This window comes from Phyllostomus discolor, chromosome 11 (genome assembly GCF_004126475.2).
Source record: "Phyllostomus discolor isolate MPI-MPIP mPhyDis1 chromosome 11, mPhyDis1.pri.v3, whole genome shotgun sequence".
Classification (NCBI taxonomy): domain Eukaryota; kingdom Metazoa; phylum Chordata; class Mammalia; order Chiroptera; family Phyllostomidae; genus Phyllostomus; species Phyllostomus discolor.
The window spans coordinates 77,562,375-77,586,816 of NC_040913.2; the positions used below are offsets into that span (position 1 = coordinate 77,562,375).

A 24,442-nucleotide genomic window follows, 5' to 3' on the forward strand; every position below is an offset into this window, starting at 1 on the left:
TTGTTTGTGTTTATCAAATTAGATCTCTTTTGGAATGCTCATTGTCATAAGACACATATAATTTCTCAATATCTGTATATGCTTTAACCAAGCCATTAAGATTACATACATAAAATTTTGATCAGGTGAAAAATTGAGATTTCCCTAAACTTAATGCATATTAAGAGTTTGATTGTTTTTATGAGTTTCTTACCTGGGATTCTAAATAGAAAGCACTGGTGTTTATAGATAAAATATGATTTACAGGCAAGCTTACCTAGCTAACATCTGCACTGCATAAAAGGAAAGGCTTGGCACTTATTTCCATTAACGCCACTTGCATAAGGAGTAAAATAAGTCGTGCAGACCACCTGGCTGACCCTGATTTCATGGACTGAACAAGGCAGAAATTGTAAATGTGTGTTTCAATCAAGGGAATAGAATTCTCTGGAATAAAGACCCTGCAATCTGAGAGTGACATCACAGCAATCTCTTCCAGTGAATTGTGGAAAATAGACCAACTTCGGGTGCCTCGAGTGCAACGAGAGGAGACTGAACACAAAGTCTCTTGAATTTGGATAAGAAGAAACCTCCTTTATGCACTGTTTGCCTCATTTCAGCTCCAGTTCCCTCACACATCCCTTAACCCACCACCAACCAACGTGTCACGCCCCAGCAGTGGCAGAGACTTTCTTTACCTGCCTCTCTCTTTATCACTGAACCCCACGCAGGCAGCTGTTCAACGGACAGTTAAATATTTGTTAAAAAAGAAAAAGAAAGAAGTGCCTTTGTTGTTTTATTTCATTTTGCTAAATATTATTTGCATTCATATATATTCTCAACATGTTTAACTGTTTGATTTATATTATAGTACATGTTCTTTGAAATGCGGGAGATATATCTAATTTCTATCCAACACTATACTCCACTGTTTCATAAAATGTACCAATAGATCCACTTACGATTTTATCAAATCTCAGGTATGTAGTTGGTGCTTTAAATGCCTTAAAATTCTGGTCTATTTATTTATAAATATTTTTAAATATTTTAACAATATTTGAAGTACTGGTTGGGTTTTTATATGGGCTGGAAACACATTATTACTTTCCTACTTAAAATAAAGGGACATGACAATGTTCATAGCAGCACAATTTACAATAGCCAAGTGCTGAAAGCAACCTAAGTGCCCATCAGTAAATGAATGGATCAAAAAACTATGGTACATTTACACAATGGAATTCTATGCAGCAGAAAGAAAGAAGGAGCTCCTACCCTTTGCAACAGCATGGATGGAGCTGGAAACCGTTATGCTAAGCGAAATAAGCCAGGTGGTGAAAGAAAAATAACATATGATCTCACCTTTAACAGGAACCTAATCAACAAAACAAACAAGCAAGCAAAATATAACCAAAGACACTGAAAGAGAAAACAGGCTGACATTGACCAGAGGGGAGAGGGGAGGGAATTTAAGAGGAAAAGTGGAAGGGTTTACAGGAACAAGTATGAAGGACACATGGACAACAAGAAGGGGGGTGGAAATGGGAGGGAGGTGGGGAAGGGTTGGGGGTGGGTTGGGATGGGAGTAAAAGGCAGAAAGCTGTACTTGAACAACAATTAAAATAAAATAAAATAAAATAAAATAAAATAAAATAAAATAAAATGATATGAGTTTCTGGTCAAGATGGCAGCATAGGTAAACATGGCTTACCTCCTTGCACAACCACATCAAAATTACAACTAAAGTATAGAACAACCATCAGTGAGAACTGTCAAAAAATAGTCAAATGAAAACCTGAAAACTATGGAAGTAAAAAAACCATGTCCATCCAGACTGGTAGGAGGGGCAGACACGGAATGGGCTGGTCCCATATCCACATGTAATGGATAAAAATTCTAAAGGGACAACTCAAGAGCAAGGAATCCCAGTTCTACACCAAGACCCCCAGCCTAGGGTTCCAGTGCCAGGAAGATAAGTCACCAAACTTCTGGATGCAAAAACCAGCAGGGATTCCATCAGTGGAAGAAACTTCTGGAGTCCCAAGTAGTTCCTCTTAAAGAACCCACACACAGGCTTACACAGACTCACTTCCTCTGAGCTCCAGCACTGGGGTAGAAGCTTGAAAAGTACCAATGGCATACAGGGAGAAACTGAAGTGTCTGGAATCAAGGTGAGAGCTGGTGGACAGCTCTCTCCTAGACAGGTGGGCAGAGGCCATTGTCCCTTTTCTGAACCCTCCCCCAAAAGAGCCACAGAGCCTGCAGGCAGGTTCCATATCTGAGACACTATCAACCTGGCTAACACTGTTTTTCCCACACCAGAGATCCCTTGAGGCTCCATGTCACCCAACATACATTCCCACCCATGCTGCAAATAAGGACTTTTCTATTTGAATAGCGGGTCTTAGCTCATGCTTCACAGCTTCCTAAATCCTCTCAAATAAGCAACAGCCAGCTTCAGTGAGCCCCCAGTCCCCATACCCCTGGTTAAGTGGCCCCAGGCCTGGTACTAGCTGCAGCCAGCCAGGATTCACAGCTTGGTTCACCTGGGAATCTTCAAGCCTAGCACAAGAAGCAGCCATCTTAGATTGCTCAGAACACAGGGGGGAACTGACTTTGATCTGTACCACCCAGAAACCCCAGGGCTTGTGCACCCAGTGGATAGCTACAGACCATGTCAGGGCACCACCACCCTGCCCGTGCACAGGAGATTCTCCAGGGAGGGTAGAGGTTAGTGGTCAGTGGCTACAGACAGTCCTTGCAACTGTCTGGCCTGGATAAATATCTGCCATTGATCTGCCAACAGCAATCAAGGCTCAACTACAAAAGAAGGATGTGCTCAGCCCACATGGAGGGTGCACCTCAAGTACCCAGCTTGGGTGATAGAGGAGATTGTGCCACTGGACCCTACAGGACACCAGTAGGCCATGCTACCAAAAGAGGGAGTGATAGCAGCTCTACCTAATACATTGAAACAAACACAAACAGACTGCCAAAATGAGAAGACAAAGAAACATGGCCCAAATAAAAGAACAAACCAAAACTCAAGGGAAAAAGAAAACTAGACAAAATGAAGATAAGCAATCTATCAGATGCAGAGCTCAAAGCACTGGTTATAAGGATGCTCAGGGAACTTAGGTAGAACCTCAACAGCATAAAAAAGATCCAGTCAGAAATGAAGGATTCACTAATTGAAATAAATAACAATTTGTAGGGAAACAACAGTAGAGTAGATGAAGCCAAAAACCAAATCAATGATTTGGAACATAAGGAAGCACAAAACAACCAATCAAAACAGGAAGAAGAAAGAATCCCAAAAAACGAGGACAGTATAAGCTGTCTCTGGCACAACTTCAAGCACTCCAACATTTTTATCATAGGGGTGCCAGAGGGAGCAGAGAAAGAACAAGAAACTGGAAATCTATTTGAAAAAAATAATGAAAAAATACTTTCCTAATTTGGTGAGGGAAATACACATGCAAGTTCAGGAAGCATAGAGAGTCCTAAACAAGATGGACTCAAAGAGGACCACACCAAGACACATCATAATTAAAACGCCAAAGGTTAAAGATAAAGAGAGAATCTTAAAAGCAGCAACTGAAAAGCAGTTAAACTGGGGAGTTCCCATAAGACTGTCAGCTGATTTCTCAAAAGAAACTTTGCAGGCTAGAAGGGACTGGCAAGAAATATTCAAAGTCATTATAAGCAGATACCTATAGCCAGATTGCTCTACCCAACAAGTCATCACTCAGAATTGAAGGGCAGATAAATTGCTTCCCAGAAAAGAAAAAACTAAAGGGGTTTATCATCATCAAACCATTATTACATGAAATATTAAATGGACTTATTTAAGAAAAATAACAAGATCAAAACTGTGAACAATAAAATGGCAATAAGTACAGATCTATCAATAATTGAATCTAAAAAACAAACTAAGCATACAAAAAGAACAGAGACAGAATCATGGATATGGAGAGGCTTTTGATGGTTGCCATATGGGAGGTGGTGTGGGGGAACAGGTGAAGAGGTGATAGGATTAAGAAGTAAAAATAAGTAGTAAAAAAAATAGCCATGGGGAGGTGAGGTACAGTATAGAAAATGGAGTAGTCAAGGAATTTATATGCATGACCCATGGACATGAATAATGGTGTGGGGTTTGCCTGAGGGAGTGGGAGGCACTGGGTAAAGGGGGATCCAAGGGAGAAAAATTGGGACAACTGTAATAGCAGAATCAATAAAACATTTAAAAATAAATAGATAAAACAAATTTACCAATCAATTATATCATTAAAAGAATAAAGGGATAGGAGCTCCTAGTATTCAAAAATTTATTATTGAAACCATTTTCAAGAATGGCAAATATTTCAAAATGTTAATGTTGATGATATGATTGTTACATAAATAATTTATTCTTTTTTTAAAGATTTTATTACTTATTCTTAGAGAGAGGGGAAGGGAGGGAGAAAGAGAGGGGGAAAAACATTGACATGTGGTTGCCTCCCACACACCCCCAACTGGGGACCTGGCCCACAACCCAGGCATGTGCCCTGACTGGGAATTGAACCAGTGACCCTTTGGTTTGCAGGCCAGCACTCAATCCACTGAGCTACACTAGCCAGGGCTTAATTTCTGTTCTTTATAATGTTTCTGTTTGATAAGTTTTCCATATTAAATGTTCCCTTTAGAATTACAAAATAATATTTTTTAAATGTATAGGGAAAAAGCTTTCAGATAATATTCACTTCTCATAGTGTTGCCTGTACATATCATATTGCTATTCTGAAACTATTGTGTGTATAAGGGAAAACTGTTGGAAATGTAAGTTTAACACATTTGTTTAAAAAGTCTAGCCCAGTACTTGAATTTGGAGCATAACTATAAACTTTAGTTTTGTTCACAAAAAGGCCTAGAAACAAGGGTAAGCAGGGAAACCTGAGTACCCTTGGTTCCCATACTGGGGTCTCCAAATACTCCAAAAATATTGTTAGGAGAAGACACACTACTCACAAACACATGAAGTTAAAATATATGTAAAGAAAATTTACAGATGACAAAAACCCATATAGCTAATAAGCATGAAAAGATGTTCAACCTTAATAATAATCAGGGATGTACAAAAGAAATAACATCGAATATCCATCACAGAGGCAAAAACTTAAGTCTGACAATGTGAAATGGTGATAAAGGAATGGACCAATGGAATTCTCCCACAGTGCTGGTTTTGATTTAATCACTTTAAAAGCTTATTGAGATGTAATTCACATACTCTACAATCTACCCATTTGAAGTGTAAAACTGAATAGTTTTTAGTATACTCACAGCTTATGTAGCCATCTGCAATTTTAGAACATTTTCATTACCTTTTTAAAAACCCCATAGCCTTTAGCTGTCACTCTCCTATCCCTCCATCCTTCCTTTCTGAAGCAACTGCTCATCTGCCCGGTGCGTTTCCCTTTCTGGGCATTTTATATACTGGGATCAAATATATGAATTGTGTGATGGGCTTCTTTCACTTAGCATAATGCTCACGGTTCACTGTTGTGGCATTTACCAATACTTCATTGTTTTTTATGACCAAATAATATTCCCTTTTATACCTATACCTCATTTTGTTTACCTATGCCTCCATTGATGGACACATTTTCTCACCTTTTATTTGATGAGCTGGTTATTATGAACACTGCTGCTATAAATATACACATATGGGGGTGGGGCATGGGAGAGCAATGGGGAAAAATTGGGACAACTATAATAGAACAACAATAAAAAATGCGCACATATGTTTTATATGAACGTATTTTTATTTCTTGTGTATATATATATATATATATATATATCCAGAAATGGAATTGACAGATGACACAGTAACTGTCTGATGATGTGAGGAAGTGCCACACTGTATTTACAAAGAGGCCACACCATTTTACAATCCCACCAGCAGTGTATTCCCATCCTAGCCCACGCTTACCATCAGACTTACTGATTCTAGCCATCCTGATACATATGAAGTGGTACGTCGTTCTGTATGGGTTTGCACTTCCCTGATGACGGATGATGGTAAGCATTTTTTCATGTGTTTATTGGCCATTTGTATATTTAGTTTGAAGAAATATCTATTCAGATCCTTTGCCTATTTTTAATTGAGTTATTTTTTATTATTGAGTTGTAAAATTCTTTATATATTCTAGGCACAAATTATTTATTAAATACATGATTTTCAAATATCTCTCCCATTCTGTGGGTTGTCTTTTTACTTTCTTGATGGTGTCCTTTGAAGTGCAAAAGCTTTTAATGAGGTCCAATTTATCTAACTTCTTCACTGTCATTCATGCTTTTAGAGTATCTAAGAACCCTTTGCTAAATCCAATGTTACAAAAAGTTTTCTTCTGAGTTTTATAGTTTTAGCACTTGTAACAGTGATTGAAGTAAACAATATAATAATCAGGTGATAATGATACAATAGGCTGTACTAACAAACTCATAGCAGATTCACATATTAAAAGTGTCCTTATAAGTATTTAGAGACATCGGCAGTTGCAGCTCCTGCTCAACCAAGGAATGACCTTGACCCCAAGAAACTGGGCAGGGGAAGGAGACTCCCGTCAGAGCCAGCCAGAAGGCTCCCTGCATGTCCTGTTCCCAGACATCAGCAGCGAAAGCGGATGGAGCAGTGACACTACATGATGGCGCACACAGGAGATAACATTAAAACCACCCCAGAGCAGAGCTGAAAAACTGCATGTTGCCAGAAATTCCTTAGCTCCCCTCTTCCCATGGTTCCCTATAGAAGCTAGCCAGGATGCCTGAAATGCTGAGATGGGCTCTGAGACAAGAGTCCCTTGTCTTCCAGGTTGCTGGCACCTGAATAAAACCACCTTCCTTTACAACAGCACCTGCCTCTTGAGTATTAGCTTTCAAAGTGGCGGACAGCCAGGCGTGCACTCAGTTGCATGCTTACATTATGTCTTTGATCCAATTTCAGTCTGTTTTTTATACGGTGTGAGGTGAGGGTCCAACTCCATTGTTTTGCCTGTGGCTACCCAGTTACTCCAGCACCATTTAGAAAGATTGTTCTTTCTCCATTGAATGATCTTGGCACCCATGTCCTGAATCAGATGACCATGGATGTATGGGTTTATTTTTGAATTCTAAACTCTATTTCCTTGATCTATATGTCTATCATTATGACGACACCAATTCTATTTCATTATCAATATTTCTATCCTTCTGTCCATACCACACTGTCTTGGTAACTCTTGCTTTGCAGTAAGTTTGGGAACCAGGAAGTGTGAGCTCTCCTACTTTCTTCTTCAGAATTGTTTTGCCTATTCTGAGTCCCTTGCAATTTATATGAATTTTAAAATCAGTTTGCCAGTTTTTGAACAGAAGTCAGCTAGGACCATGATGGGGATTGTGTTGAATCTGCAGATTAGTTTGGAGAGTATTACCATCTTACCAATGTGAAGTCCTCTGATCCATGAACATAGAAGGTTTTGCAATACATTTAGATCCTCTTTCATTTCTTTCAACATTGTTTTGTAGTTTTCAGGGTATAAATTTTGTGCTTTTTTTGTTAAATATATTTCCCAGCATTTTGTTATTCCTGATGTTATTGTGAAGAGAATTGTTTTATTTCATTTTCAACTTGTCCATTGCAAGTATATTAAAAATACAATTACTATTTCTGCTTGCTCTTACATCCTGCCACCTTGCTGAACTCACTCATAGATAATTTTTTAGTAAATCTTTTAGGGTCTTCTATATGTAATACCATGTCATCTACATATTGGGGAAAAAATATTTATGATGCATATACATCTATATCATGAGAACTCCACCTGATAAATCCCAGCACCTATCCATTATAGCAGTTAGCAAAGCTAAAAGTCAGCCTGCAGGCTAACACCTCAGAGTAGAGCTTAATGATGCAACTGCTGTTCTAGAAGGTGAGTGGAACTGTTACATAGTGAGAAATTGTGACTTAATACTGTTCATTTGAGATGAACTGATGTATACTAATGTTTGTTTTTGTTCTCAGAAAGACTCAGAACTCCCTGTCATTGACACAAGGGTTTATTTTGCTAAGACCTCTTTCTGTGGTTGAACAACATGGAGCATCTTTTCTATTAGTTAAATTAATATTGCCCAGCTCTTTATGCAGAGACTGTTTGGAGGAACAAACTACCATTGCAATTTGCCATTTTAGCTGAGTGTCTTGAACTTGGGTCTCTCCTCTGTGGAGATGGAGGAACCCGGACTTCAGTGCTCTGCAGCCATAGGACTACCGTTTGGGTTGCAGTTGAACTCTCTGAGGTCACACCGATAAATAGCACCCTTCTTCCCAAACAGGTTCTGAACTATTTGAAAAACAAAAATAAAGGACTAAAGATGGAGGTAAAATACAATATCAAACTTTATATGAATACAGCTGGACAGAAAGACATGTTCACTGAATTCCAGCATCAGGCACATGCGTGCCCCAGTGGCAGGCAGGGGTGGGCAAAAGCACAGGCCTAGCTTCACGGGTAGAAAGAGCAGAGAGGAACATTTGCCCTTCCAAAGCAGCCTGCCTCCTAAGAGGAAGATGAGCTGAAAACAGTACACACAATTAATCTAATTACTCATTCCAGTCAACCTAATTTGCTAATTAGATGCTATTCTCTGTATTACCAGGACAGAATGAGGTAAGGGGCAGAGGTAACCTAACTGAACTCTCTTCCCAAAAACAAGCAAAACAAAATCTTCAGAATCAGAGAAGAAGCACTCCCATTTCCAAGTTATTAACAGAAAGAATGAGAAAAAATCCCCAACTACAAAATCTACCTCCAAGAAGATAAACACAATATGCACAGCTTAAATCTCATCTGCAATATTTGCAAACATGATTCAAAATGTCTAATGAGATAGACCAAACATTAGGGTAGCAAGCAATGTGATCTCGGTCTTGTTGGTGCTCCCTCACTTCGACCCGAAATCGGGGATTCCAGTCTTGCTGCTGTCTAGGGCCTCACCCCACACATGCACAGAACCTCCACACCAGGACTTCCCATTTTTTCTCGTGAGTTTTAAACTGCTGAGTTATTAAAAGGAGGCGTTCTCCTGACTGCATTAAGCAAAAAATCTGAAAGCTTCAGGGTTTGGCTGTCTCTACACAGCCAAATGAAGCATTGAAGAGACCGTCACACATTTTCAAAAACATTCACAAGGGAATGTTCCATTTGCAGTTGAACTGTGACAAATAAATCCTTTTCTAAATGTCACGAGCCTAGACTTAATGGAGTGAAGCGCATGCAGAATGGATGGGGAAAGCAACCGATTCTACTGCCCTCAGAACCAATACTTCTCCCCCTCGGCAACTGAAACACTTGGAAATTTTGCAGTACAAGTAAATGCATTGCAAAAATTATTTAGAAAGCTTTCATGCATACAGATAAAAAGTGGCTTGTCATGCAAAGTGCCTTTTGGAACATTGCTGCTGGTAACACAGCCCAGCCAGAAGCAGTTGTATGGTTGAATGGTCAGTGATTCATCACCAAAAGACAGAGCAAATATTGCCCAGCCATATAATAGTCTAACTGTTGAAAGAACAACCAAAGATCATAGCTTTTAAAGAAGATAGAGAAAAAGAAATACTGTAATTTTTGGACTATAAGATGCACTTGTCTTTCCCCTCCCCCCAAAAATTTGGGAGGAAAATGGGGGTGTGTCTTCTAGTCTAAATGTAGCTTACCTGGCTCACGGGGGGGGGGGGGGGGTGCGGTGGGCAGGTGGACAGCAGCTTATGTTATTTATGTTATTAAATATTTTACCACACTTTTTGCTTCAAATTTTTTTGCCCTATTTTCTTCCTCTAAAACCTAGATGTGTCTTATGGTCTGAAAAACTTGGTAATAACATTGGCTGTTTGCATGGCCCTACATGAGCTTGAGCAAACCCATAATTCTCAAGGAGGGCAAGTTGTTATGTTTTTGTGACTGTAAGTAAGATTTCACAGAAGATTCAGCAAAAGATCCAAGAGAGCCAGAACCCAGCTCTCTGTCCTGTCCCTTTTGTATTTCCAAAACCAAGTAACAAGTGTGGTACAAAATAAGAGCTCAGTAAATATGTCCCCCCATCCATTTTTTCTTCAACTTAAAGCCCTGCGTGATCTGTCCACCACCACTGTCCCCCACCTTTCCTCTTCTGCCCTCTCCGCTTCAGACACATTTGCAACTGCTGCTCCTCAGGCGTGCTGAGCACACTCCCCTCTCAGGTCTCAGACTCCTGCACTTCCTCTGCTTGCAGACGCCCACGTGGCTCCTCTCAAGCATTCATCCGTCTTTATCTCAGAGAGGTTCCCCTCAACAGCCCATCTAAAAGGTCAGTGCCCTCCCACCCACCTAACTACTCTGTATCTCTTTATCCTGCTTCATTCTTAGCCGCACTTACCGCTCTCCAACATATCACACAGCTCACATGTTCATTGTCAACAGCCCCCACTCTGTGGGAGCTTCATGAGGGCAGGGACTTGGATTTGCTAACTGAAAGTCTTTAAAAACTAAAAACAATGCAATGCCTGGCACATGCATTAGTTGAATGGTGCCAAAGTTGAACAGACTTAGCAGGGGCATCAGTCACTTTCTTAAGTTGTATAAATGTCTAAATACTATGCTATAAATTCAAAACTAATACAATATTGAATGTCAACTGTAAATGAGAAAAAAATTTAAGCATTACTTGAATGAGTCAGTGGGTGAACCTTTCTGCATCACAAGTACTTCAGGGGCACTCTTTAAACTGCCTGCAATTAGTTACACTTTCTTCTATCCACCCCAAGAGTCTCTCCCTAATGACATCAGATTTAATAATGAGCATTATGGGCTTATTAGTAAATTTGGATTTTTTGCCATCTTATTTTTTAACCATGTAATTTATCTGTTTCTCTTTTCCTCCTTTCCTAACTTTTTGGGTATACTGAACCTCTTTTCTTTCCTTCATTTATTTGAATGTTTAGAGTTCCTGATTTATCCTTTTTCTCTTTCTAAATTCATTTAATCTAAGTTTTTTTTTAGATTACAAAAGCAATACTTGACTGTTTTTGGATTTAATATGATACAACACAAAAACATGGTAATGAGCAGAATTGTAAGATGACCCCCAGTTTTCCGGCCCCTGGATAATGCCCTTCTGACTATGAGCAGAATCTGTGAATACGAGGCACTAAAGGACAAAGGTCATGAGATAGTCACTCTAGTGATTTTGTGTCATTGGATAAAAGTCCATCTTAGAAGACTGAAAAAAGTCAGCCAGCTAGCTGAGAGAAGTAACCTGCCATGTTGCAAGAGAGCTAGGACCTGGGAAAATCTTATAGGACCTAAGAGTAAACTCCTGCAGATATCCAGCAAGAAAATGGGGACTTCAGTTCTACAACACAAGTAACTACATTCTGCCAATGACCTGAATAAGCCTGGGAGAAACCCTCAAGCTCTGGATAAGAATGCAGCTGGGTGACACCTTGGTTTTGGCCTTGTGAGTCTCTGAGCAGAGATCCCAGATACACGATGCACAGACTGCGGATCTACAGAACCAATAGATGGGTCTTGTTTTAAGTCACTAAGCCTAGGGTAATTCGTTACACGGCAATGATAATTAATACAGACACCTGTAAGGTTCTTGGCCTGCGCAACAGGAAGATAGAGCGTTGAGCATCCCAGGTGAGGAAGACTGTAGGAGATGGACCGGTGCACATCTTCTCACTCAACAGGGGGGACACCAGGAAACTCTAGGGAAGATCACACAGAATCCTCCCAAAACTGGAAGAGACAATGAAGGACAAATAAGCCTCTATTACAGGATTCTATCCAAAAAGTTTTCAGAAAGACACTCATCTATCTGCTCCTCCTGTGCTCACTCAAAAAGTTGAATAAATCAACAAACAACAGGTGCTGGTGAGGATGTGGAGAAAGGGGAACCCTTTTGCACTGTTGTTGGGAATGCAGACTGGTACAGCCACTGTGAAAAAGCAGTGTGGAAATACCCCAGAAAACTAAAAATGGGTCTGCCTTTGACCCAGCGATCCCACTTCTGGAAATATATCCGAAGAAACCCAAAACACTAATTGGAAAGAACATAAACACCACTTTGTTAATTGCAGAGTTATTTACAATTGCCAAGATATGGAAGTAGCCCAAGTGTCCATCAGTAGGTGAATGGATAAAACAACTATGAAGACATTTACACAATGAATCACTACTTGGCCATAAAAAAGAAGTTTACCCTTTGCAACAGCATAGATGGACCTGGAAAGCATTATGCTAAGTGAAATAAATCAGCCAGAGAAAGACAAATACCATATGATTTCACTCCTATGTGGAATCTAATGAACAAACTGAACTAACAAGCAAAGCAGAGACAGACTCATAGATGGAGAACAGAATAACAGCTATTAGTGGGGGGAGTTTAAAGGGTGGAGGGATCAGGCAAAAAGGAAAAAGGATTCATGGACATGGACAACAGTGTGGTGATGCCAGGGGCAGAGGGGTATAAGGGAGTTACATAATAATGAAATGAATATGAAAAAAAATTTTAAGGAAAATAAAGGCATTTATTTCGTAGGAGAAAAATTGATTCCTAACTAAATAATGGATGTATTTCCTCAAACAAATAGAAATGTACTTAAGTGGAATGCAAAAAATTTTTTCAAAATGTTTGCAAGAAGTAGAATAAATACCCCAAGAAAAGATGTTTTCTGAGATTTTATGTCTCTGAAGATGAATCTAAAGTCACTCAATACCCCTCACCTGAGATTCAAGCAGGAATGAAGCATTTTGATCAGTACAAACGAAGGACGTTGTTGATCTAAACTCACAAGCCCAGTGTGACGCTGAGCCCTCAATATTGTCCCTGTTTCCGAGTTTGACCTGAAACTTCACATGATGAAAGTCTTTGATGTTCCCTTTCATGTTTCAAAACAGTGAGAGGCCTACAGGGAGGAAGAGTGCCTTGCCTGAACAGGGAGAAGAGGTAGGAGAACAGCGCAGACAATCTAGAGAGACAGGGAGGGGGAAAAGGCAAAATGAACATCAGCTCCGTAGTTACCGTCACTTATGGTGCTTCTGCCTCGCCCTAAGTCTTGCTTTCTAACAGCTAAAGTTAAAGGTAAAAATATTGTTTAAGTAACGTAAGTAGTTTGGGGGAAAATTGTTAGTATAATATAAGTAAGAACTAATGCTGCAATCATAGGTATTACTTTTCTATTAACTGAGACAATTTCATTCCTGTTATGAAGTCCTTATGTAGCACTGTCTGTGAAAACAGAATAAATATCCATAAAAATCTCTTAACTTAAACTATACTGTTATCTTTAATAATAATAATAATAATAATATAAACTATATTGGTACTAAATTGTTTCTCTTTATGAACGTGAGTTTATTTTTTTAAGTCACTAGTTTCAAAATATCAAAACAAATTTATATTTAATGAATTTATATCTTCATATGTTCAAGTATACATAGTAACTTAGCTGTCATGACATAATTTATTTTTTTAATTTCATTTTAATTGCTGTTCAAGTACAATTTTCTATCTTTTACTCCTACCCCAGCCCACCCACCCAGCCCTCCCCACCTCCTTCCCATTTCCACCCACCCCTAGTTTTTGTCCATGTGTCCTTTATACTTGTTCCTGTAAACCCTTCTCCTTTTCCCCTGAAATTCCCCTGAAATTCCCTCCCCTCTCCCCTCTATGAACATGAGTTTAAATCACTGTGATATCTAGGCCTAAAAGAAATAAGAAGAAAACAGGGAACTAGCTAATGAGATCTAAGTAAATTGTAAAATTAAGTGATTCCAACACAAAAACATTTTTTATTTTCTAATAGCATTTCAGCCACAATATCTAAATGATTACCACACTCATTAAAGGCCCTGTCAAGTGAAAACCTTAGTGAGGTCTCAAGGTCTCAGGAAAAAAAAACCCTAAAACCCAAGGCAAGTTCACAGACTAATCCTTTAAAACTCCAAATATGTGTCAAAAATACAGAATTCTGGTAGATACTCTCCAAGGAAGGGAAAAAAAGGTAAGAACAGATCACCTTGAGAAATAAAGTGGTTCGGGACAGAAAATCTGCATGAAAAATTAATGAAAGGAATTTCTAGTTTAAATGGTAATGACTCCCAAATTTTGTACTGAAGATATACTCCTGGTAGAAATATAAATTGATATATATTTTCGGGAGGGCAGCTTTATAATTTTCAACTTCACCTTAAAATACATTTGCTGTTGGCTCAAGGCAGACACCCTGTGCACTGCTGGGCAGTAGACTCAGGTCTTCTGAGCTCGCCTCCTCGGGCAAGAACCTGCCGCCTTATGTGCCAAGACCAGGGACCTCAGGGCTCTGGCATTTGCACTGCGCATCGCCTGTGCCAGAAGCTCTGGCCCCTGATGAGGTCTGGGCAGAAGAAAGGAGTCCCCATCTCTGGACCACAATCATTCGGAACTTAGTTTCTGCAACAGGAAACTAGCGGTGGGATGGAAATGCTGACATCCTGTCCGTCCCGGGAAGAAGGCCCTGTTACCGTGCACCTGCAACAGAGAAAACCCTGTGTTCGCGGCTGCACCAGTCTGGAGTGGAGTTTCCATCTCCCCGAGCTAAGAGCAGGGAGGAAGGGTCACCTTTCTTCGTGAATTGTCGCAGGTTTTATTGAATAGATGTTTCTTCACTTGATGTATGCCTTTAGGGCCATTTCCAGAAAATTTTAAATTATTTGACTGAGTTTTTATAATTTTCCCCAGTTTTACTGGGGAACAGGTCCATGGAACTTCTTGTGATATTTGCCAGAAGTTGCTCTCTCTGATAAAACACTTTTTAATCCACATCAAAAAGCTACCAAACCACTAACAGAATAATGCCCAAACACTCAGAAAATAGACTGTATGATGTGATAATTTTATAGCTGTGTAGGAGAATTTCCTGCCTCAGGAGATACATGCTGAAGTATTAAGGAGTGAAATGTCATGATAACCCAACATACCTTCTGATGGTTCAGAAAAAATCATTGTGCACGTGGATTTACACACCCACATGAAAGACTAATGCAAATGTGGTAATCAGGTGGATCTAGGCAACATTTCTTTACACACTTGACTATTCTGTTGGCACTTCTGTAGGGCTGAATTTTTCAAAAAATAAAATTTGGAAAAGCACGCTTTCTGGATTTAATTGCTTGCAGATCCGCTGTATTGACTGAAGGATTAATTCGGCTGCTTTGGGAAAGGGAAGCTGTGTAATGAGACAATGATTGTGCGCCTCGAAACCGCTTACACACTCAGAAACTCTGAAATCAGTGTGTTTACATTTATTGCCAATATCCAAACGTATCCTTTAAAGAGATTAATATTTTAAAAAATAATTTAATAATGTTTTTATTATTAACCCCAATTTAGGAAATGAGGAGAGAGAACAATAATAATTCAGGTTCTTTGTGCTTCACAGAGGAGGTGCCGGAAACACAGTTTCTTCTCTAACAAAGTGAACGTAGTTGAATAGTTTAGATTGCCCTGGCATCTGAGCCAAGTTTCCCGGGGTTAGGAAACCCACAGGTGCGGAGAAGGAGCCTGCATCCTACCACGGCAGGTGCTCGGGCAAGTTGTGTGCTCCTTCCAACACACGGCGGCCGTGTTGTGGACACGCTTGCCCCAGGTGACTCACTCATGGGCTCCCACTCAGAATTTTGCATCTGTGGAAACCAACACGAAGAAGACTGGAAAGTTTACAATGGCTTCTAATGGCACCTAGTGAGTTCAGGAAACAGAATGATCATCTTTAACTTTTTGGATCAAGGCCCTAATGGAACTTAGGGATATTTTATGGTTTTGTTAAAAGACTCTCTTACTTCTTATACTTTGATAGTGAAGTACTAAAACTCAAAGCACAGTTTGTTTCTAAAAGTTGTAAACATTAGTTACCAGTTTAATCCTCAACTTCACTAGCTCTCTTGTGTAAAAATTAAAGCATGCATCAAGAAATAGTACAGTCTCAAGAATTGGAGTGGTGATGTAGGAAACTATTTGGAAAACTCTAGACCCTGAATCATCAATTTCCAGGAATGCTTCCCATCCCAAACTGCCCCAACTCCCTGATCTGATGTAGTTCCACATATATGATTTGAAAAAATGGCATAGCTTCCTTGCCTCAGCTTCCCCAAACCTTTAATAAGAATCATACCTAAATAAAATTGCACACAGGAAGAATGTGCTTGCTTATACACACACACACACACACACACACACAAAATATGATTTTGCCTATTTAAATTGATTTTTTAATGGGAAATATATGTAGAAATGGTTCAGACAGCATTTGGAGAAAGAGGGAAGAAGACATTGGATAAGACTATTTACTAATATAAATATAATTCTTTGTAACAACTTGAGCGTCTGATGTGGTTTTATAATCATGTGCCTAGTTTGCCAACTAAACTCTCCACAGGTGTCTAACCCGTGGCCTGTGGGCTGCATGCAGCCCATGGTGGCTATGAATGCAGCCTAACACAAAATCATAAATTTACTTAGACCTTTTTTTGCTCATCAGTTTTTGTTAGTGTCTGTGTATTTAATGAGTGGCCTGGAGATGCCAAAAGTTTGGGCACCCCTGCTAGACTTATAGGAAGCCCTCACCAAATGGGTTTGGAAATCAAAAATTGCACCGCTATGGTGTAGAAGGAATCCAAGGACTTTGAGGAGTGGAATGCTGAAGTGTCTTTATAATGAGTGGCCTACCCATCCGCCACTGCTTTATTACATCTCTGGATAGCTCCCAGGAGACACTCCCTTCACAGAGATCCCACGGGACCATGAGCAAAGGGAAAGCAAGCATCTCTGAGAAACCTGTTACAGGCAATTCTTCATGGGGCAGGGGGACTCGTGGAAGATGATGCATAGGAATTGATTTCCTGATGTTAAAGAAAATTGGAAGATCTGCGACAAAGGCCATAGTGGGCACTTAAATGCCAGGGGCGTGGTAGTAATAGTAGGAAGGAAGCCCCTGGTGAAGATAGGATTTTGAGAATTAAAGTAGATTATCAAAACAGGCAGATTTTTTAAAAGATTTTATTTATTTATTTTTAGAGAGGGGAGGGAGGGAGAAAGAGAGAGAGAAACATCAATGTGCAGTTGCTGGGGGTCATGGCCTGCAACCCAGGCATGTACCCTGACTGGGAATCGAACCTGCGACACTTTGGTTCGCAGCCTGAGCTCAATCCACTGAGCTATGCCAGCCAGGGCAAAACAGGCAGATTTTAACTCTAATTTCTGCAGCTATTCTAGAAGGCTCTCAGAAAGATCCTGAAAGAGAGACTATCTGTACCTAACACGAATGCCTGCTGTCAAGAACGCTTTTAAGGATGAGGCAGGCAGCCACCCTTCCCTGCTAACCAACATGTGTCTAGTTTATGGTGGCATGTATGAGGCTATGTGTGGGCTTATTAACACAGACCTCCCATTACAAAGGCTGCCTGAGCTACTACTATCTCCTCAATGTTTCTGCTGAAAGACCAGTATAATGCCATTCACAAGGGCCAGCCAGATGCCTAGTAGGTTAACAGTACTGGAAACCTTTCTTCCTGGGAAAGGTAGCCATGTGACCTCACTTATTTAGATGTGGATTTGCTTTCCCTCCCTCCTATACTTCCACAAGTCCATCCATTACTGAATGCCTTATATGCATGCATTGTATCCCAAACAACAGTGCTTCTGATCAAGGAACTGACTTCACAGCAAAGGAAAAGGCAATAAAATAACTACTGGTTTCAGCGTGTGTCCCTTCATCTGAAAGCAGCTGAACTTACAGAACATTATACTGAGCAATGGAAGCCTGAGTCACGCCAGCTGAGAGACAGTATTTTGCCAGGCTAGACTGCAATCTTTAAGGGTAGCACGCATATTCTGTTTCTTCCAGAGCCAGCGTATGGGTTCAGGAACCAATAGGTGGAAGTGGGTGTGACACCTCCAAGGTTTAAACCTAATAATATACTTCACGCATTCTCATGTTATAACTCTATTATTCACTAGTGTTCAAGTTTTGTTCACATGAAAAGAGATAATCGTCCTGCTGAATTGCCATAAGGCTGTTTGTGCTCCCTCTGCTACAGGATGAACAGATAAAATAAGATGTTACAGTATTTCCTGGTAACTGACACTAATTATAAAAAGCAAATAAGGAGCCCTGGCTGACGTAGCTCAGTGGATTGAGCGCGGGCTGCGAACCAAAGTGTCGCAGGTTCGATTCCCAGTCAGGGTACATGCCTGGGTTGCAGGCCATGACCCCCAGCAACCGCACATTGATGTTTCTCTCTCTCTCTTTCTCCCTCTCTTCCCTCTCTAAAAATAAATAAATAAAATCTAAAAAAAAAGCAAATAAGGATGTTTTTACTTTCCTAGCATGTTTAATGATCAGTGTTAAGCAGGTGACTCCTGAAGACCTACACAGACAAGTTAGCCACGTTTCAGGGCTATCCCGGAACTGGGCGGAGAACTGGCCTGGGTAGGAGCCCAGCGCGCTGTGGCTGAAGGCAACGTGGACATCGTGTGACTTACAGCTGTGCCATATTGTGGCCATCTGCCATGCATAGCTGTTTAAATCTACATTTAATTAGAGTTAAATAAAATTAAAATATTAGTTCCTCGCCCTTACTGGCCACATTGCAAGTGTCCCTGACCACAGGGACGAAGGGCTTCTGTACGGAGCAGTGCAGGCACAGAACATTCACAGAGACTTTCACTGAACAGCGCTGATCTGTGTGACCACTGAAGAAGTAAGAACCGGAACCTCTAACCACAGTTCCCTACTGTGAATACACAGGGCGAGGAAAAAGTAGGCTTGCAGTTGTTCATATAGGAAATAATGCAATCACTAATAAATAACAATACAAGAATAAACTGTGGTTCGTGGACTTAAAACTGCAAACCTGCTTTTGCCCTGCCCTATCTCTGAACCAACCTGCCTTTTCTTTCCTCTTTCTTTACTACCGTAGTGTATGTAGTGTTTATGAGCAGTAATTAACTTCTTAGTGTAGTCACCATTTGGAAAATATAGAGAAGGGGCTGGGATAAAACTAGAGGTGGTCTGAACATTAGGCAGTGACCTGGGATGTGGGGAATGGTGCAAACAGGGCCTTGCCTCGCTGTAGAAGCAGGAAGGCCAGCAACTTGCTCTCCCAAATGTCTTTGAACTGTGGGAGAGGTTAGGAACTCAAGCTGAGCCCATTGTGTGTTCCTGGTTGGGATATTAATGTGAAGAGAATCATGCCTCGGAGCAGAGATCGTTCAGGAATCGCCTGGGAGTGACAGCTGTGGGATCCAGTGACAAAGCGGTAACAGTACAGGTGACTGTGGAAGGGTCCGGTGGCAGTGGCCAGGGGACACAGAGACCAGAGTGGCAGCGGAGGCCGTCAGACAGCTGCCGTTCCTGGGGCGGGACCTGCCCTGCGACGTGGCTGCTAATGGCTTCTGCCTGTGCACCTGTCTTCCTCCCTATGGGTTCTGTGAACACCTCCTCGTCCAGCCTTTCCTGCCTAATTTGACCAGAGTCCATTTCTACTGTCCACAGATAAGAACTCCAACTGGAAAAAATACTAGTGAAAGACCAAGTATCATTTTCCAAAAGACAAAAATTTCAAGAAGGACGTTTATCTTTTGAAAGCTTGGAAAAGGTGAAAGGAAACAGAGCTCAGCACACAAAGTAGAAGACGTAAACCCAAAGGGAAACGAGGAAGCGTAAAATTTCAAATGATAAAACAAGAGGGCAGAGGCAAAGTGTACAAGTTAGGGCAATAAATTTAATTATTTCAACTCCCCATTAAAAAATAAGATTTTTAAAATCCAGTCATATGCTGTTTAAGCTTGAAGAAACACATTAAGTTGGTAAATGTTTTTAAAGGATTAGCAAGGGCTTATCAGATAAACAAAATTTATAAAAGAGAGGACACGTGACCCATTTTATTTCAAACAAAATTTAATATAAGGCAAAAAGTTTTCCATAGGAAAAAAAGGTCATTTTATACTCATAAAAAGCAAAATCTACATAAAATGTGTAATAGCCATGAAACTTCATGCTTCATACAAAAGCATCAAATTATATAAAATAAAAATAGAATTGCTGTGAGAGATTGTAAAACATCCCCTTCCTCATTTTATAGACCTAGTGGGGGGGGCGGGGGAAGCAGCATGGAGAATGAGACTGGGAGACGGAATAAATGTGACGGAATGAGCACAGATGTGTCCATCCGTTCCTCGTCAAATCCACTGAAATAACACACAAAATAAACAAATTCACAATAGTGTTAATCAGTAGAGCAGAACTTTTGAGTAATCTTGGAAAATTGAACATCACTGATAACAGAGTGATGGAGAAAGGATGGAAAGTGAAACTTTAGCTCAAAACAATCAAGAAAAACTAAGAATACCTCAAGTTGAGTCAATGTCAACAGGGAGAAAAGAAAGGAGGACCTCGGGACAAACAAGAAGATGATTCATTAAGGAACTAGGTGACAAAGTGCCGCGCAGGCTGCCTCCTTCTCCATGAGCAGCAAATAAAAATGGTTTCTGCTCGAAGATAAACCCCAAGAGCTTTCTCCACACGTACGAGAAAGATCTTCCTGGGGCCATTCCTTAGCACGGTGATTAGCAATTGTGGCTATAAATTCAATCAGCTAGGGAACTTAAAAAAAATTTCAATGCCCACATTGCTCTACAAATCAAATAAATCAAGATCTCTGGAGGGCAGGAAGTGGGGCTGGGGGCGGTAGGACCAAGATTTCAGTAGATCCCAAAGCTACCCTGGAGGCCCCAATGCACAAACAAAGCTGAGGACCACACGCTGAGTGCAACTCTTGGGGCAGAAAACAGAAGAGCAGAGACCAAAGTAACGCTAAATTTCCACACAGACGACAACAGAAGGGAAAAAATGGAAAGGAAGCAGATGGCTCTGTCTTCCATGCCCAGGTAAAAGCAGTGAGCACAGCTGTCTCACGTGGAAGGTCTTCCTGCCAGGACTTCAGGTAGATTCAGTGACTACTCCCCATCACCGCCGTAACTCATAATCCTGGAGTGACAACACCCAGAAGAATATGGCCTCACACAACCCACCTGTAAACATACCCCATCTCCCCCCAAACCACCTGAGTACAGGCTTCTGTACATAGTACCACCAATAGGTAAAAGGGAGAATTTCAAATAAAAATAGGAGCAACAAAACAAAAATCAATGAACATTTGAGGAAAATCAATATCCATGAAAGAGAAGAGCCAAACTCAACAAATAGCCTAAAACACAAAGGAAAATAAAGTTTTCAAATAGGGACAGCTAATGTCCTCAGATAAGAAAAGGCTTCTATGAAAAATATAATGAATGGAAATCCTAGAAATTAAAAATAAAATCATATTTAAAAACTCAACAAACAGGAAAAAATAACAGAGATGACAGTCAAACTGAACTAAAGAATTCTTCCATAAAACATTACAAAAAATAAACACAACCAAAAAGAGGTAGAAAATATGAGATAAGCCATAAGTTGCATGGAAATATATATATACAAGTTCTACAATAACAGGGATAGAATAAAAAATAAATATAATACACACACAGAATTTTGGGCATGCATGAGGTGAAATGCATTATGTTTACACACAGAATGATACATATGCACATTATATTATTATATGTATGCCTGTGTTATGTATCATGTGCACACATACTCACAGAGAATGTGTGCATATACACATTATTATATGTGTTGGTGTCGATACAAGGTCCAGCATAAATAACGTCCCTATTTTATTACAAAGCCTTTTATTAGAAAATCATCAGCATGTAATTCCATAACACAACAATATTATACTCAAGCACACCACATGACATTTTAGGTGAAATGTTCAAATTAAAACTATAAATGATTGCACCCATATTATTACCCTACCAACCACACTCAAGCAGGCGTGACTTCCACTGCCACCTGTACATACAGAAAAACTCCCAGGACTGGAAACAGACCCACGTCTTTAGAATGAAATGTTTACTAAGTACCAAACAGGAAGAAATAACAAGACTCTGAGCTATAAAAAATGTTGCGCTGTTCAGAAAAAACTCAGGCTAGCCACAAAGAGCTGAGAATCTTCTCAACGTGTCATCAGGAACAGGAACAGTGAAAAGACAGGGAAGCGGTGCCTCCAAGTTCTGAAGAAATAATGTTCTGCTAAGAGGTGACATACAATAAACAATAAACATAAGTAAAGTGTATAGTATGTTAGAAGGTGATAAGTTCTAGGAAAGTAAAAAAAAACAGAGCAAAATAAGGGTGATTTGGAAACGTGAGGAGATGAGGGTGAAGGGCAAAGGGCAATGTCAGAAAGGCAGGTCAAGGAAGGACTTGTGAGAAGGAAAGGGGTGGGCAGACACTTGGAGGAAGTGTGAGAGGATTCACCCAGCAGGCACACAAGCAAGAGAATTTCAAAGAACAGAGTTTGAAAAGTGAACGCTAAAAGAAAAATAAGAGAAGAATGTGGCGAGTTTGAAGATTTCAGGGCTGATCAAGACAGGGGCAGGGCCACAAGAGGGCAGTATTGCACACACAACAGGTTGACTGGGTGCTGCCAGAGGGGATTACAGGAGAGGGAGAGCCTCTCACTGCGGGAGACCTCCAGATTCAGGGAAGTGGAGCCACTTCCCAGAAGGGGAACAGGGCCAGGGAAACCCAGAGAGAGGAATCCATGAGAGGGTATGTGTGCTGAAGTGATGCCTCCCAGCGGCAGGCTGGGAGTCTCTGGGCCAGAGAGGCCAAAAGGGCAGCCACAGTACAGAGTCTTTCTAGCTTTGTAGATTGTCTCACCTATGGCTAGCAGGTATTGGGTGCAGTTTCGCAGGGGATGCAAAGTAGTCAGGCTGCAAGTGGTGAAAATATGCTGATCTGAGTTACATTTAAAGCAATTGCACATGTAGGAATTTGAGCTTAGTGCTGGCAGGCTTTCAGTTGACAGCCCGAGCTTGCTATGAAGACTCAAACAACATGCTGGCCCATATACAGGGGCCATCTTGGGCCCATTTCTGTAGCAAGAACAAATACTCCTTTCAAAATCTCCCATTATGAAAATGAAGCATTATACTACCATAATCTAGAACCAAAGGAAATGTACTACACTCACATATGACAAAAATATATTATCTTTGACTAGAAAAACTATACCTCAAAAGTAGCTCTTTTTTCTTTTATATTCCTAAATAATTTCATATATACACATATTTTAGCCTATTGCATTGTACATTTTAACCCCAGCATTTGTTTATAAGTCTATATCCTCTCCTAGATTATAAAAGGGCATCACCCACTTCTGGTTCCTCTTAGTACCCTAAGTCTCCAGAATAAGTTTCTGACACATAATATGATGTGTGCCCTGTTAGTATTTTTGCATGGTGAATAAAGGAACATGAAGAATAAAACTGCAACATACCTCCAAGTCCACAAAACAATCAAAACTGGTTTTATCACAATTCATATTTCTTTTGAGGCTGCATGTTTTTTAGTTTATAGTTCTAAAATACCAAAACATTACATTTTTCCCTTATATCACATCTTGCAATCAGTGAATAAACTATCAACTCAACGTGATTTTTAAAATATAATTCAAAGATTATCGAGGGATATCCATTAATCCTATGACAGTTATTTTTGTGGATGGCTGAATCCATAAATTAGAAAATGGAATCTAGTTTATCATTTAGAATGCCTGGAACTGCAATTTAAAGGGACCTCACTGGAAATGGCTTTACCTTAGGAATTTTTGATTCTACATGAGTAAAAACAGACACAGTTCCAAGCATCATGTCACGGCAGAACAACAGCCGACGGCGGAAGAAGAGTAGGATTTCTCCACGGGTCTCTCTCTCAGAGAGAAATCTGTCTCCCAGAAGCCTCAAACCCACAGGTGCCCACTATGTCTCATTGTCCAGGACTTGGTGCTAGTTCTATTTCAATTTAATCACCAGCAAAAGGAAAGTGACTTTGCAGGTAAAAAAAAAAATAGGGGGCAGGATTGGTGATTTCAGTCCCACTGAGAGAGGATACGCATCCTCTATCCTCTCTCTCTCCCAAATTACAATAAAATCCTTGGACAGGATGCATAAAGCAAGCATCCTGGGACTCCGACAAGCAAATAATAACAGGTGTATTTGGGAGGGAAATGAAGCCTGAAGAACAACCCAGACGGCAGTGAATTTCCTGACGTTTTCCATTCCCTATCTCCCAGTTCAGACTCGGGCAAGCTGGAATCAGGGATTATAGAGCAAGTGTGGACCGAAAAATCTTTAAGAGAACCCCTTGCTTTCCCTCTTCATTCCCTGTGGGATGAAGACTGTGGGGTCGGGGGGAATCCTGATATTTTTTTCCTCCTTTCATTCTCCCTCCCCTGGGCCGAGGCAAATCAGAGTCGGAAGC

General features: G+C 40.3%; 1 long non-coding RNA gene across 1 annotated transcript; it reads right to left on the bottom strand.

Annotated features, from left to right (window-relative positions):
• Window positions 1-2,116: 2,116 nt before the first annotated feature.
• On the bottom strand, window positions 2,117-18,962 carry LOC118497276. Its single transcript, XR_004899799.1, has 3 exons — window positions 18,952-18,962; window positions 14,991-14,993; window positions 2,117-2,280 (listed from the first exon to the last, which is right to left on the bottom strand). It is a non-coding gene; the product is annotated as an uncharacterized LOC118497276 (long non-coding RNA).
• Between the last annotated feature and the right edge of the window lie 5,480 nt (window positions 18,963-24,442).